Source organism: Aegilops tauschii, chromosome 2 (assembly GCF_002575655.3).
Source record: "Aegilops tauschii subsp. strangulata cultivar AL8/78 chromosome 2, Aet v6.0, whole genome shotgun sequence".
In the NCBI taxonomy this organism is placed as follows: domain Eukaryota; kingdom Viridiplantae; phylum Streptophyta; class Magnoliopsida; order Poales; family Poaceae; genus Aegilops; species Aegilops tauschii.
Window position 1 is genome coordinate 546,001,448 of NC_053036.3, and position 14,705 is coordinate 546,016,152.

Genomic DNA, 14,705 nt, shown 5'->3' on the forward strand with positions numbered 1-14,705 from the left:
CTACAAGTTTGCAGTTGCTGCAAGTAATAGATGCCATCCTAGATGTATCTCTTGGTGCTGGCTTTTCAAATTGGTTTTTCCTCCTCTTTGTTTGTTGCTTGCCAACCTTGTCTTTGAATACTGGAGGCTCTATGTCCTGAGTTCTTGTCCTTGGCCACAGGTTTGGACCAGGCACAGGAAATATGATATGTGCAAATGCTTTTTTTATACATTTCCTTTTTAAAGAAATCAGCAACAAAGTCCTCTGGCTGCAACTTAGCTTTCACTATTGCAAAAATTGCATTATGGCAAGGCATAGAAGTCATATCCCATTTCCTACATCCACATGTTCTGTCCAGCAAGTTCATTGAGTAGGTGTTTTCTCCACTAGTCACTTGGTAGATGTTAGGACCAGCCATAAAAGTCTGGCACCACCTTGAGTTGTACTTTGTCTCCTCTAACATTTCAGCATAGGTAGGGCAAATCTCCCAATTTGCTGTCTCTGTCTTTGTTCTATTCTTGTTAAATTTGACCATCAATTTTGTCCTAATTCCTTCTATCATGGTCACTATTGGCTTGCCTCTGACATCTAATATCATTTTATTAAACACCTCACTAATGTTGTTCACTACCAGGTCAGTTTTGCAATCAAAATCCATAGCATGCCTAGCCCAAGTATGAACAGGGATTTTGTGAAGCCATGTCCAAGCAGCCTTACACTCTCTTTTCAAAGCATTCATTGCATCAAGGTGTTCATTCTCAGTATAAGAGTAGCTAGCTGCATCCATGTGTTTATTTAATTCATCACCTCTAAAACCAGTAGTTTGGAAATTCTGGTAGATATGTCTAAGGCAGAATCTTTGGACAATTAGGGAAACACATGGTTTATTGCATTTAAAAGCCCCTGTTTGAAACAATGGGAAATAAAGCTAAGCATTGGTCCTATAAACAATGAAACAATGAAGCTATATCAATGTGCATATGAAACCATGAAACCTAGTGCAATATTGTATGAGAAGAGAAGTTTACCTTCTGCCTATCAGAGATGATGGTATAATAACCAAACTTCCCACTTTCTCCACCAAGTGCATCTTTAAGTTGTGTTAAGAACCAGGTCCAGCTGTCTTTGTCCTCTTTCAACAACTCCAAATGCTATAGGGTAGATATTATTGTTCCCATCCCTTCCTGTTGCAGCAAGGATTTGTTGACCCGTTGACAGCTTGATAAAACAACCATCTACCCCTGCAAAGCTGACAATTGTGAGAACATAGTGTATGTAATGTGAGCACATAAACAATTCACAACTTAGTAAATGAAATGTACCTATGAATGGTCTGCATCCATTCAAAAACCCTTCTTTGCAAGCACTTAGACAGAAAAATAGGCCATGAAACCTAGGGTTTTTGCTTGGGTGCTCTGGTACATGCCTAGTAGTAACAATACATCTAGAGCCTGGGTTTGTATCCAACACAGCCTGCAAATAATCTCTTATTCTAGTGTATTGTCCTCTCTGATCTCCTTGGACAACCTTCAATGCTTGCTTCCTAGCCCTGTAGGCCATATGGGTGGACATCTCTATTCCATATTTCTTCTTCAGTGTTTGCATTATTGTGGTGACTGGTGTGCCAATATCAACTCTCATCATTGCCTCACACTGGTGTGCAACCCATTTTGCAGTGACCTTGGTGTTCTCTCCTACTGCTGGGCATGTGTGCACAAAATTTGCCTTCCTTATGCAAAAAGTAGTCTCATTTGCAACAACAGAAGCTGCAATAAAGAAAGGGCATTTTGCATTTGTGCACACAACTATGATGCTGTCATTGCAATTTCTGTGGAACTCATAATTCCTATTCTGAGTTATGTGCAATGTCTGAATTGCTCTCCTAAACTGATACACATTGAGGAAACAAATTTTTCTGCAAAACTGCTCCTCTGGGTTCTCTCTCTCCTCACTGTACCAAATCCTTGGCAAAGATCTCACTGATCTGCTCTTCCTTCCATTGGGCAGAACAAATTGTACTTCCTTAGCTCCATCATCATATTCCTGCTTCAAAACACCAAGATCTGGCTCCTCATCTGATGATGGTGCCCAAACATCCTCAAATCTCTGTTCCAAGCTAGAATGTGACCTCTCTGTTGGCCCTTTTCTAGCTTTTTTCCTCTTTGTAGGCACCTCTTGCTGCTCCACCTGCTCATCTTGCTCCACCTGCTCCTCTTGCTCCACCTCCACATGTTGCCCTTCCTCATCTTCATCATATAGTTCATCCACATCAGTGTCTCCATCAAAATGAATGAGTGGATCCTCTCTTTGCTTCCTCATCTCATTAAGCCTTTGAAGATAGTCCTCATCTGCATCCAGATCTGAATCATCTTCAGTTAGAAGAATTGGTAGCTTCTGCTTAACCTTATTTACATGCTCAGCTGCAATCTTATGTTTCCTAAATTTGGCAATCTTTGTTCTCCTCTTCAACTCCATTAATGTCTCCAGTTCATCCTGATCTGCTGCATTGGATTGGTCCATGGCAGCATTTGTATCCAGATCATGGTTTGTGCTCTGCTGTGTAGTGTAGAACTGCAATGGCTCTGGCTGACTCTGTATTATATTTTTTGGTGGTGATCTTAAGAGAACACCAGAAGGATTTACTACATACACAGGGTTCTCTCCTATATGGCTCAAAGGAACCTGCTCCTCAACCAGATAGCCTGAGTTCAAATCTGCATGTTTTGGATCAGTGCCCCTAACCACTGTCAAGTTCACTACATGCTGATCATTGTTAGCAATATGGTCAAGCATTTCATCCACCTTATCATCATCACAAATTTTATCCATTCCTGTAATCCCCACACCAGGATCCCTCACAAAATACATGAAATTATTAAGCCCATATCCCTCTGTCTCTATTAGGGCAACCAAATTATAATATGTTATGTCTGAAATGCAAACTGATCTCTCCAAGTTGTCTCTGTCATGGAAGTGCATTCTAACTTCCCAAACATCATCGTTCAAACTACACACAAATAATTAAAATAGCTTAATTAACAGAGCACTAAAACAGAGCACCAATGTACTGTAAAAAATGCATAATTCCTAAAACAGAGCACCAATGTACTGTAAAAAAGGCATACTTCCTAAAACAGAGCACTAAAACAGAGTAATCAACATTATAATTGCTACAATACAGTAGAGTACACTCTGAAACAACAAACACCTTCTGAAAACCACTGTCAAGTTCTGAAAACCAGTCAACTTCACTGTCAAACCAATGCAAACTGATCTCTCCAAGTACAGTACCCTGCTACTCTGCTGACTACATCATCAACTAGCTACTCTGTTAACTACTCTGTCAACTAGCTACTCTGTTAACTACAAATCAACCGCAGCTAAATCACAATTAAGAAAGCACCAATTAACAGTGCCAAAAAACCTAACCCTAACCCTAGAATCGATCTACAGGAAGAGGGAAGAGAGAAGAGGGAAGAGGGAAGAGGGAACTCACTAGACGCCGCCGAATGACGAGGCAATCCGGTGACTCTCCGACGGATTCTCCTTCACTGCCCTGGCCCAAGATCTTGCCGCTGCATATTCGAGACAGTGCTGGGGGCTCTGGCTGGGGCTGCTCGTATCCGACGGCCAGCTAGGGTTTGAGCTCCCGCATATATCTCCCACAGGTGGACCATCGTCTCCAACACCGGCAGACCCGCCGCAGTCGCCGCCTGCGCCGCCAGCCGTCGCCATGACTGAGAGGAGAGAGTGCGGGGGAGGAAAAGAGAGTGAGAGGAGTGGACCGGGCTGGGTACGGCTCGAAGACTAAGCGGCCCGGCTCGAACCGGTAAGCCAGCGGCGTGTAACGCCGTCTAACGGCGTTGCCGTGTGAACAGTGTTGCCACGTCGACGGATGCGGGCCCCCCTTGTCATAAACGCACTTAAAACGGTCCAAACAAGCAACTAGTGTTTTTTGCAAAAAATTATGAAAAAAATTAGTGCTTTTTGGCACAATTTCGTATATGTGTGGTACATGCAAACCTAGCCTGAAGTGTCGATATTTTTTGCAATTCACTCGGCTGGGGTAGAATTCGGTCGTGCATCTTGCGCGCGCTGCGTGTCAACCGCTTATCAGGATTTCCCCACATAAAAAAAAAAACCTAATCAGGATCCTTCACGAAGCGCCCACCACTGCTCCCATCTCTCTCGCGAGCCGCAGCGGGGCTGCGCTGCGCTCCCTTTTTCTCCCGCGAGACTGGCCGCTGACGAGCATCACAGAAGGAGCTCTGGGTCATCTTCCATGTTGTACGCTGATGTTAATTAATTTCTGCGGGTGGTTTCGAAACCGTTTACACGACTATCAGAATGTAAGCCACTAATTAGTAAGTACCCCCATTGTCCCATTGGATTGTGTACTGAACTTTTGGTGTCGTATAGGTCGACATACTGCTCCAGGTCTGGTGTGTTCCAGGTCCAGAGCACTTTGTATTGTACCATTAATTACGAGAGTGACGTTTTTGCATATCTCTTGGTTTTTAAAATATGTTTTAAACATATTTTAAAATCAGTTTGACTAATTCACATCTAAATGTTTTTTAAGGATGTCACATCTAAGCTCCCACAAATATATAATGCAGCAACAAGAAACAAAAAAAATAGGACAAAAAAATAGACCACAAACAGAATGGGCATGAGCTTAGATGTGTCCTAGACAGACCCTTTTAAAATATTAAAAAATTCCAAGCAAAAACGTGGCTCGTACATCTTGAAACTATACGTGCTCACAACGTCGTTTCGCGAAATACCGATAACTGATATGTCGCGTGTGAAAAAGACAAAATCCGGTGTTAAAAAATGCTTTTCACAAGACATCCTTTTGTCTTGTTTACACAAACCATAAAAAATATCGATTTTTTCCGAAACTTACGTGCACATATGCAATGTCAAGATGTATGCGTCAAATTTTTGTTTGAAATATTTTCACACTTTAAATTTTTTTTTCGCGTGCAGGAGCGCGCGCTCCCGGGAGCACCAACGGATTTCCGCATTAATTACTGGTGTGTTTCTCTTCGCGTCATTTTCTCATTTCCTGCGACCGCACCACAGGAACGAGGTTTTAATTTGCAGTGATTCGGCGTTTCAAGCCATCGAGGTCCGTTAATTTCCATGTATGGTGTATCGACAAAACAAGAATTCAATTTATTTTTTATTTTTCTTTATGAAACATCTGTATTCTTGGTACCATGACAACATAAATGTCAGATATTCTACATATTAGCAAAGGTTTTTTTTAATAACCACATATATTTCATTGGACAAGCATATTATAAAGAGTACATATGTAGTCATGCCTAGATGTCATGCAATATTGCATCAAAGACTTCATAAGAAGTAAAACTAGAATTTCACTTTGACAGAATCTTGTGCCACGTCGAAACATCGCCCACCATCGTCCTCCATCGCCGCTGAGGCAACGTCGAAGAAAGAGAGGAACTGCATTCGTACCAAGATCTAGAGGAGCACCTTTGCATACAAGGATGCTTTTCGAGCCGATGAACTGGACCGCCGCAAGCGACGAGGCCGAGACTTTGTGGCACGTCGGCCGGGGTTCTTCCCCATGTCCGCTAGATCCGAGCGCCGTCAACTTCATTCGATGAGATTGAAGAAGTGGAACGCCACTGCATTCTGCCAGCTACGCACACCATTGCAAGACACCAAACACAACCACAACAGTCGACACCAACACCATCAGAGAAAGTGTTGAGCGTCGACCATCAAACACAAATCTTACCGGATCTGAAGATCGGCAAGAAGACGGAGCCACTTGCTCCCCGGCACCGCCCATTAGAGCGCTACCGAGATGGAGGAAAAGCAGAAGCAAATTATTTCGACGCGGCGCCGTCTCCACCATTAAAGCAGCGCCTCTGAAAACAAGCTATGGCTCTATGGCTATCCTACACCTCTACCAGAGAGAAACTGCTGGGGTCCCCGCCCGCTCCCGCCGCTGGAACGGCAGACAAAGACGGACGAGGACCCAGCGTCGCCGGCGCCCGGTTGTGTAGAGGAAAGCAAACTATCGCCTCCTGTATCGCCTCTGCGCAGTGGTTCCAGGAGCGAGGCCGGCAGCAGTTGACGCATTAGCAAAGGTTATGCGTGAAAGGGAACTAAGCATGATTTACATTTGGGTGAGTGCTATTCGACGCAGTGGACGTTCAATGAAAGCTGCCAACAATACACTGGCGTGTTAAGAGATAGAAAGGGATTGGAAAAAGTCCAAAACAAACCTTGAACTTGTAGACGAAAGGTAAATCGAACACTGAACTTCAAATCCCTGAAATCAACACACCGAACTATGTAATCCCGGTCAACATTAAACCTTGAGCGCGTTTTCAAAGGGATTATCAATGTGGTAGCAGGTCGAACCGGGATCGTTGGCGAGTGGGCCGGCCCACCAAATACAAAACGTGTTTTTCGACTTTAAAATAGCAAAAAGACAATACCCAGGGGTAATCGAACTTCAGATCTGGCGCTGCTGACCTTGTCGTGTAGCCACTCCACCACTTAACTTTTAGTGACAAACGTGAAGCGCGGATGTATTTAACAAGACTACATAGCATCGAGGTTCGGAAACATTTAAGAATTTTAAACATTTTCTTGAAAATAATCAACATTTTTTAAATTCGGATATTCTTAAAAGCAACAAAGAGTTTTTCCAGTTCCAAACATATTTTGCAAAAAATTTAACAATTTTTGGAATTGTGATTTAAAAAAACACAGAATGAAATTTTCAAACATGAACCTTTTTTAAATCCCTGAATATTTTTTATACATGAACCATTTTTAACGTGAAAGAAATTTTCAAATCACAAACAATTTTTGAAACCTGAACTAAATTTTAAAGCGAAAACAATTTTTTAAAGTATGAACATTTTTAAAGATAAACATGTTTTTTAAAAACGGGAACAAAATTGGAAACCTGAACAATATTTTAGAATGTGAACACTTTCTAAAAAACTTTAAAATGGGAAAATTTGTTCAGGTTTCAAAGTCGTTTGTGTTTTGAACTATTTTTTATTTTTTGCCAAAAAGTGTTCGCACTTTAAAGAATGTTCGGAGCGTTAAAAATGGTTCAGATTTTTTTTTTAAATGTATGTTTTTCAAAAACTGTTCGTAACTCCAAATTTTTTTTATAATTTTAAAAATTATTTTTTTGGTTGTTAGAATATTCGGATTTCAAAATTGTTGGCAATTTTCAAGGAAATGTTTCGAAATATTACATAAAATGTTTTCAAACCTCCATGCTGCGTGTGTTTAAATATTATCGTGCTTCACTTATGCCACCAAAAGCCAGCGGTTAAAGTGGCTAGCAGGAGGATTTGACGAGCGTCAGGTCGCAAGGTCGATTGGCAGGGCTCTTCTTTTTGAACGTTTTTACGTAGCGCGGTTCGAAAATGTTGCAAAAAAAATTACTTCGCCCCTGCCTTATGGGCCGGCCCAGTCTGGCCGCAGCCAACCATCCCGGGTTCAGCATGCCACGTCGATGATCCCTGTTTGAAAACGCACTCAAGGTTTAAAATAGACCGGGATTAGATAGTTCAGTGTGCTAATTTCAGAGATTTAAAGTTCAGGGTTTAATTTAGCTTTCGTCTATGAGTTCAGGGTTTGTTTTGGACTTTTTCCAAAAGGGATTGGCCCTCTCGGTGGTGCAGGTTTTTTTTTTTTCGAATCAAAAGAGCTTGATTGATTACTCTGTAGGATTACAAATCATGCTGAAGACAATTAGCAAGGAGTGTACAATACAGCCGTTGGCTAAATTATAGAGGGCGTTTTTACGTAGCGCGGTTCGAAAATGTTGCAAAAAAAATTACTTCGCCCCTGCCTTATGGGCCGGCCCAGTCTGGCCGCAGCCAACCATCCCGGGTTCAGCATGCCACGTCGATGATCCCTGTTTGGAAACGCACTCAAGGTTTAAAATAGACCGGGATTAGATAGTTCAGTGTGCTAATTTCAGAGATTTAAAGTTCAGGGTTTAATTTAGCTTTCGTCTATGAGTTCAGGGTTTGTTTTGGACTTTTTCCAAAAGGGATTGGCCCTCTCGGTGGTGCAGGTTTTTTTTTTTCGAATCAAAAGAGCTTGATTGATTACTCTGTAGGATTACAAATCATGCTGAAGACAATTAGCAAGGAGTGTACAATACAGCCGTTGGCTAAATTATAGAGGGAATTCATTTGCTAAATTTTTTGGATCCGCCCTGATTTAGCATCTGTGGTGCACTTTTTTTCGAAGAGGAGGATAAACCCCGCCTCTGCATCGAGCGATGCACACAACCATATTTATTATATTATTCAACAAGGCCTTACAAAATAAATACAAGAATCAATCGAAGGTCATGTTCCTGGCGAAAATTGTCGCCCTACCTACAAGGTTTATGATGTGTCCGACATCACGCCAACACACACCATGAAACCCGGTAGCCTCAACAAGCCGCACGCCGGCTAGTCAGGAGCACCAACCGGTCTAGCAGACCATCAGCGTGCATCGCATATACACGATGTAGAATCCGCCGCCGCCACATTCCGTCGTCCCATCTTCAGGAGTAATCAATGCATTGACCTTGTCAGACCCATCTATCGTCGACGCCACCACGGCGTTAGACGGTGCCACCCTCCTGTGCACGCCCATCAAACGATATTCAGCGGCGAGACCTCACTTCACCTTGCCTCCAAGACCCGCCGTCGTTGATATCGTAGATGCCATGCCGCTCCACCTTGGTCAACGCACGAGAAGCATACTGAGTCCTGCGCCTGGCCACCGATGCCAAACACTTGTCCCTCCAGCTGATGTACTGCCCCAAAGATGATGCCTCCATGGGGGTGCCGACGCAGGATCCTGACCATCATCCAATCCGGAAAGGCCGAGTTTCCCCTGGGGCACACAGGGAACACCAATCGCCCCACAACGCTTCCAGTAAGGTAACAACTCCTGCAGGCGTCGCCGTTGACGGTTCCGGTTGAGGCCGCACCAAGTTTTCGCTTGCAAACTCGCACCCATCACCGATTGGACCACCAGATCCTCCTCCACCGTCTTCTAGCACGACCCGTGGGGACATTCCTGCCGCCGGGAAATCACCAACGACCGGAGCCGCCGCAGTGTCACCACTGCCAGGAACCGCCGTTCCACCTTGGTGAGCCGTCGACGGCGAAAGAGTCCTCGTCGCTGTGCTGCCGATGCCGAAGGACGCACACGTCAAAGAAGGACACCCACGTGGATCTCCACCCCAACTGCGTCCCACAGCCACAATGGAGGAAGGCTCCGCCGCCGCCATCATCCCCCGTCTGGGATTTGCCCCGTGGCGCTCTAGTGATGGCGATGAGAGGGTGGCGACAGCCGAAACCCTATCGCCGGGGGGGGGGGGGGGGGGGGGGGGGGGGGTTGCGAAGGAGCAGGACGGGGGTAATCCTGATCCATATATCGTCCGCAGCAAAGTGAACCGTGGCACCGCGCGCCACAAAATCTCAACTATTTTATGAACGTAATCATTTAAGCGTCAGTTTCAGCAGATACAAATAACCTCCGCACGAGGAGTCTTCTGTAACAGCTAGAGATATCAGATATATCGTGGCACATGCCTCAGTTGAACTTTGAAGTTGAAACCCATCAAATATACCGAGGCACATGCCTAAGTTGAACTTTGAAGTTGAAACCCACATGACCGTATATATCAAGCAGAGTAAAGAAGTAGACAGGACAGTACCATGGCACATTGGGTTACATGGGATATACCGCAGACATAGCAGCCAGTCACGGCTTAGCAAGCGCTGACAAGCTCATCTATACGCACCTCTGGATTATTCTGCTCTGTGCTTCTAATATTAAAATGATACGGGATGGCCGTTTGACTCTGGGAAGCATATGCTCGTAAATTTAAAATAAATACTAAATTTATTTTAAAAGTTCTTAATTGTTGTGCAGATGTTCATAGTACTGTAACTAGCGGACCTGAGAATTTTCATGTGAAATGGAATAGTGCTTCATCGGTTAAAAAAATTGAAGTATATAACATTTGGAGCTAACATTTGACATTTGGCCTTTTTTTTCACAGGTCAAAATGCTTAACTCCACCCCCCCCCCCCCCCCCCCCCCCAAATAATTTGAAGGTAGCATTTGAGTGTGACAATGACATATTTTTCTTTTAGATTTTTTTTACGTTTGCAAATACATTTTTGTCGCGTAGGAGCATATGCTCCCTAGAGACAAATTGGATTTTGAAATATACATCACTTAAAACCAAGGTCACATGTGTACAGAGTATACACATATTTGTGAACCATGCAAAAAAAAAAAATCACGCATTGTTGCTATGTTCTTGCCCCTTTTCATCGTCTTTCTTTTAAGGGCCGCTCCATCGTTTCCGTGTATGCTACATATTTTTTGAACTCAACAGATGCTCATACGTACGCATATACACTCATTCCTATAAACGCGTGCACAGACACCCTACTTGTGTGACCACCACCAAGAGACCGAGATAGCAAATAATTTTGTGATTGACGAGGTCGCCACAGACTTTCTCATAGTCAATGGGAACATCTCCTCCAAATGAACGCACATCACCCGAAGGTCAAATAAATCCAGGAAAATATGGGTTGGGGATATTACTGCCCTTCTAACCATGCAACCACAAGTTGGTTCACCTGTATTCTGCATATTTGAGTTCTGTGTTGCGGTTTGGTTTCTCACAACATCTCCCATAGGTCTGATCATGGGTGTAGTTACCTATTACCACGTATATATTTTGGTTTTGACTGATCTAGTTTTTTCTCATCGCTTAATGGAAAGAGTCGTAAGCTCGCCATAACTGTTGCGCCCTACTTAGGCCCCGTTCGGAACGTCGCCTGGCTCCCGCAAAGCCAGCTTCTCGTGGGAGCCAGCGCTAGCCAGCTTCCCATGGGAGCCAGATTCGTTCGGCTGCTCAGGACGCTCCAGTTCTGCTGCATGGGCTGGCAGCCCAGGAAGGGAGCCTGAAGCCCATTCGGGGGAGCTGCTTCATGGCCCGATTTTGTGAGGAAGGTAGGCTGGGCTGAAAAGAGTACTGCAGGCCAGATTACAAAGCTGCTTGTTTTTTTTTCTGTGTATGTTTCTGCGATTTTGGCTGTACAGATAGCAGTTTTGGGTAGTCAGAGAGCAGTTTTGGGTAGTACAGGTGCAAATAATGTAATGAACATGCAGATTTTTGAATTTCACCAAGTTTAGATAAAGAACCACAAGGTTTGAGATATGTCCAACGACAAAAGCTTTCTCAAATTTGCATCTGTTTGCAAATCAAAACGGATACAAATATTTATAGAACATGACCATGACTTCACCAACCAAGAGCAATGGCGGTAGCTAGTTCATTCCTGAACCTATCCATGTCAGGAGCACTTGCCTCCGAAGTTGAAGCATCTGATGCACTTGAAGGAATAACATACTTCTTATATCTATCCGGGATTGTTGGAACATAATCCGGATCCCTTTCACATCGAACAAAGTGGATATCATCTTTGTCATGGAGGCGAACATAGTTGTGCAATGTCATAGTAGCTGCAACTATCTTCATCTGTGTTTGGAACGAGTAGTTTGGCATCTTGAGGAGAATTTGCCATTTCATTTTCCACACTCCAAAGGTTCTCTCTATGCAATTGCGTTTGGAGGAGTGAATCTTGTTGAACTTCTCCTTAGGAGTATTTGGAGGTGCACCTCTTTGAAAGTCGGGGACATGATACCGTTCTCCTTTGTATGGTGCTAGATATCCATCTCTATTAGGATACCCGGCATCTACAAGGTAATACTTGCCTAAATTGACAACACACATACATGTTAGTTGGAGGATAAAGTACATCATGTGTAAACTTGTAATGAAAAGAAATGCTCACCCTTTGGAGGATGGGGGAAGGAGGGCCTGTCCTTCTCAATTGCATGGTATAACACATTTGTATCATGTATAGAACCAGGTTGCCCAATTGAAGCATAAGTAAAGTGCAATAGTCTCTTGAAGCCATCCAAATCCACTCAAAATAGATTTCCGAGGCTCGGCCTTCATCACCCAACTTTCACAATACTTGCCAAATATGACTGCTGCACCCGAACAAAGCATGTTCATATTATGTTGTTGATGCATAACCAAATTCCTCATTGTTTCATAACTATTGTCATCCTCACTATCACTATCCGATGACATCTGCCATATCAAACAATAGTTAGCATCAAGCAAAGCAATATGTTCACCAACATAAGCATAAATATTGTTCCGGGCACAAGATAATAATAGGTTCGCCAACATAGGCATAAAATGTTGTACCGATAGCACAAGATAATAATAGGTTCGCCAACATAGGCATAAATATTGTACCGATAGCACAAGATAATAATAGGTTCACCAACATACGCATAAATATTGTTCCCATAGCTAAGATAAGATAGAACAAACTAGTTCCCATACTTGAGGTCAAACCTCCTACGCAGCCAACCCTTTCGAGAGTCGGATGTCATGTGCAAGAACATCTCTCTTTGCTCTCTCTTCAGAAAGAGCTCAGTTGCAATGAAATGCTCATCAGTGCCGTCTATTACGCCACAATCACGAACTAAATCCATGGTAGAGGCAACAGAAACGGTCTCATCTTTCTTTAGGAAAGACTGAAACGATGTGTGTGAAGCCTGGGGAATAGAACTAATCTTTATAATCTCCTCTTGCATCACTTGTGCAGTCTTTGGTTTCTTGTTCTTCTCCGGAATCGTGACCCCAAGCCTCACTTTAGATGAACTAGCTACTGTCGGAGAAGGTTGCTCTTCGGTATCATCCTCCAAATCAAGATCGGTGATTTCATCAACATTCAAGGCGGTTTTCAATGCCGAACTAGAGGGGGGAGGCAGACCAGATGCGGGGTTCCAATGGTCAGTGCCATCAACACTGATATCCTCAAACAAGATGCGCAAGCCTTCTTCATTACGAAGTCCATGCTTCTTGAACTTTCCACAACCTGGGACATTAGTACATAAAGCATGACAAGTTTACATTTTATTTTGTGAGAAACGTAAGCATGAGAACTTACAACTTTTGCCTTTTTCCACCACTCATTATCTTGTTTCACAGTGTTTTTCTCAAAGTCCCAACCCCCTCCAGTCTCGCGCAACTTGAGCTTCTTGAATGTGTTGTACTCACGTTTTAGCTTGGTCCATTTGTTCCTCACTTGCTTTGGTGTGTACTCAAGTCCAGTTCTCATCAAGAATTCCTTTCCCACCTCATCATATGCACTGGGTGTCAAATGAGTGCTTGGCATGTTTCCAGCCTTCACTTGTTTCACAAACAACTCCACGATAATCCGAGTATTCTCATCGGTCCATTCGGCAGACCCACTTGACGACATTTCTATACAAAATGATATTACTTTACGGATACACATTACCTCAAAATATATGCCACACATTCAGTACCATCTCACAAATAGATACCAAAATCAATAGCATCATGAACATGTACCAACAATCAGCGTCCATTAGTATATAATCATGTGTCCAAATATATGGGAAACAATCACTACCATCTCACAAACAATCAGTAGCAGCATGAATATGAAGCAAACAATCAGCATCCATCAGTATACAATCTTGTGCCCAATATATGGAAAATAAACAGTACCAGCATTAACATGTACTACCAACATGAGGAAATTATTGATTCGATCTGAAGTCAATTCATATCACTACAAACTACACTACACGTATATATGGAAAAGGTGCACACATCAGTTTCATATCACAAGATATTGGAGCTATCCACAGACAGTGCACGAACTAGGCTGAATCAAAGTACTACAAGAGGGGGGAGGTGGCTGCTCACCTTGAGCTGGGGGAATGGCTTCTCCGGCGTGGATCTTGCGGCCAGACCCGTCAGGAGCTCTACGTCGTGCGGCTGCCTGCGGCGACCAACGGAGGGAGTGGCGGCAGATGGGGAGAAGACAGGGCGTGCTCGGGGACTTTGGGTGGCTGCTTCGAGCGGCGATGGACGGAGACTTGCGGGACGAGGCGTAGATCCGAGGGGCGGCGGCGGACGGCGGCGCGCCGGCCGGCCGGCGACGGGGCGGCGGCTAGGGTTGCGACAACACATCCCCATTCTTTTCTGTACGAGCATAGGAGGTTGCAAGAGCAGAGGAGGGACTCGGCAGAGGAGTCCAGGGAAACGATTCGATTTGGTTACTTCACGGTGGCAGTAGCACCGTAATTTTGAGAAACTCCCGCTTCTGTTATTTGTGAAGCTGGGCCAGCGTAGCTTCTCGTCTCCGCACATATTTGCACTGCTGATTCTTGTATCCACGGAGCCAGCTTCTCGAAGCGGAGCCGTTCGGTGCCGCTTCTCGGATGGATTTTCAGAAGCCAACTCGTGGACTGCTTCCGAACGGGGCCTTATTCTCTCTCTCCCCTCACTCCCTCTCTTTATCTCTATGTTAACAGTGAAAACACATACACAATAGGTCAATGCAGTAGAACAGTCCAGGGGCGCATCTCCCCTGACGTCTCCCGGCAACACGCAACCATGCCTTCATCCAGTGGCCATGGCAGCCAGTTGTCGCTTGCAAGCTGCACCTTCCTGGACCACGAACTTCAGGTGGCATTGGATGAACTAATAGCCGTGGTGCGTCCCGGTCTTCCTCCTCTGTGTTCTATCGCGTCTCCCTCAGTTTGTCGGGCTCCGCCGTCCCCTCGA

At 44.2% G+C, this 14,705-nt stretch overlaps 1 non-coding gene across 1 annotated transcript; it reads right to left on the reverse strand.

Annotated features, from left to right (window-relative positions):
* Positions 1-11,240: 11,240 nt before the first annotated feature.
* LOC109748510 (uncharacterized) lies at positions 11,241-14,141 on the reverse strand. The gene is made up of 3 exons (XR_012203283.1): positions 13,842-14,141; positions 11,878-13,370; positions 11,241-11,797 (listed from the first exon to the last, which is right to left on the reverse strand). It is a non-coding gene; the product is annotated as an uncharacterized protein (transcript).
* Between the last annotated feature and the right edge of the window lie 564 nt (positions 14,142-14,705).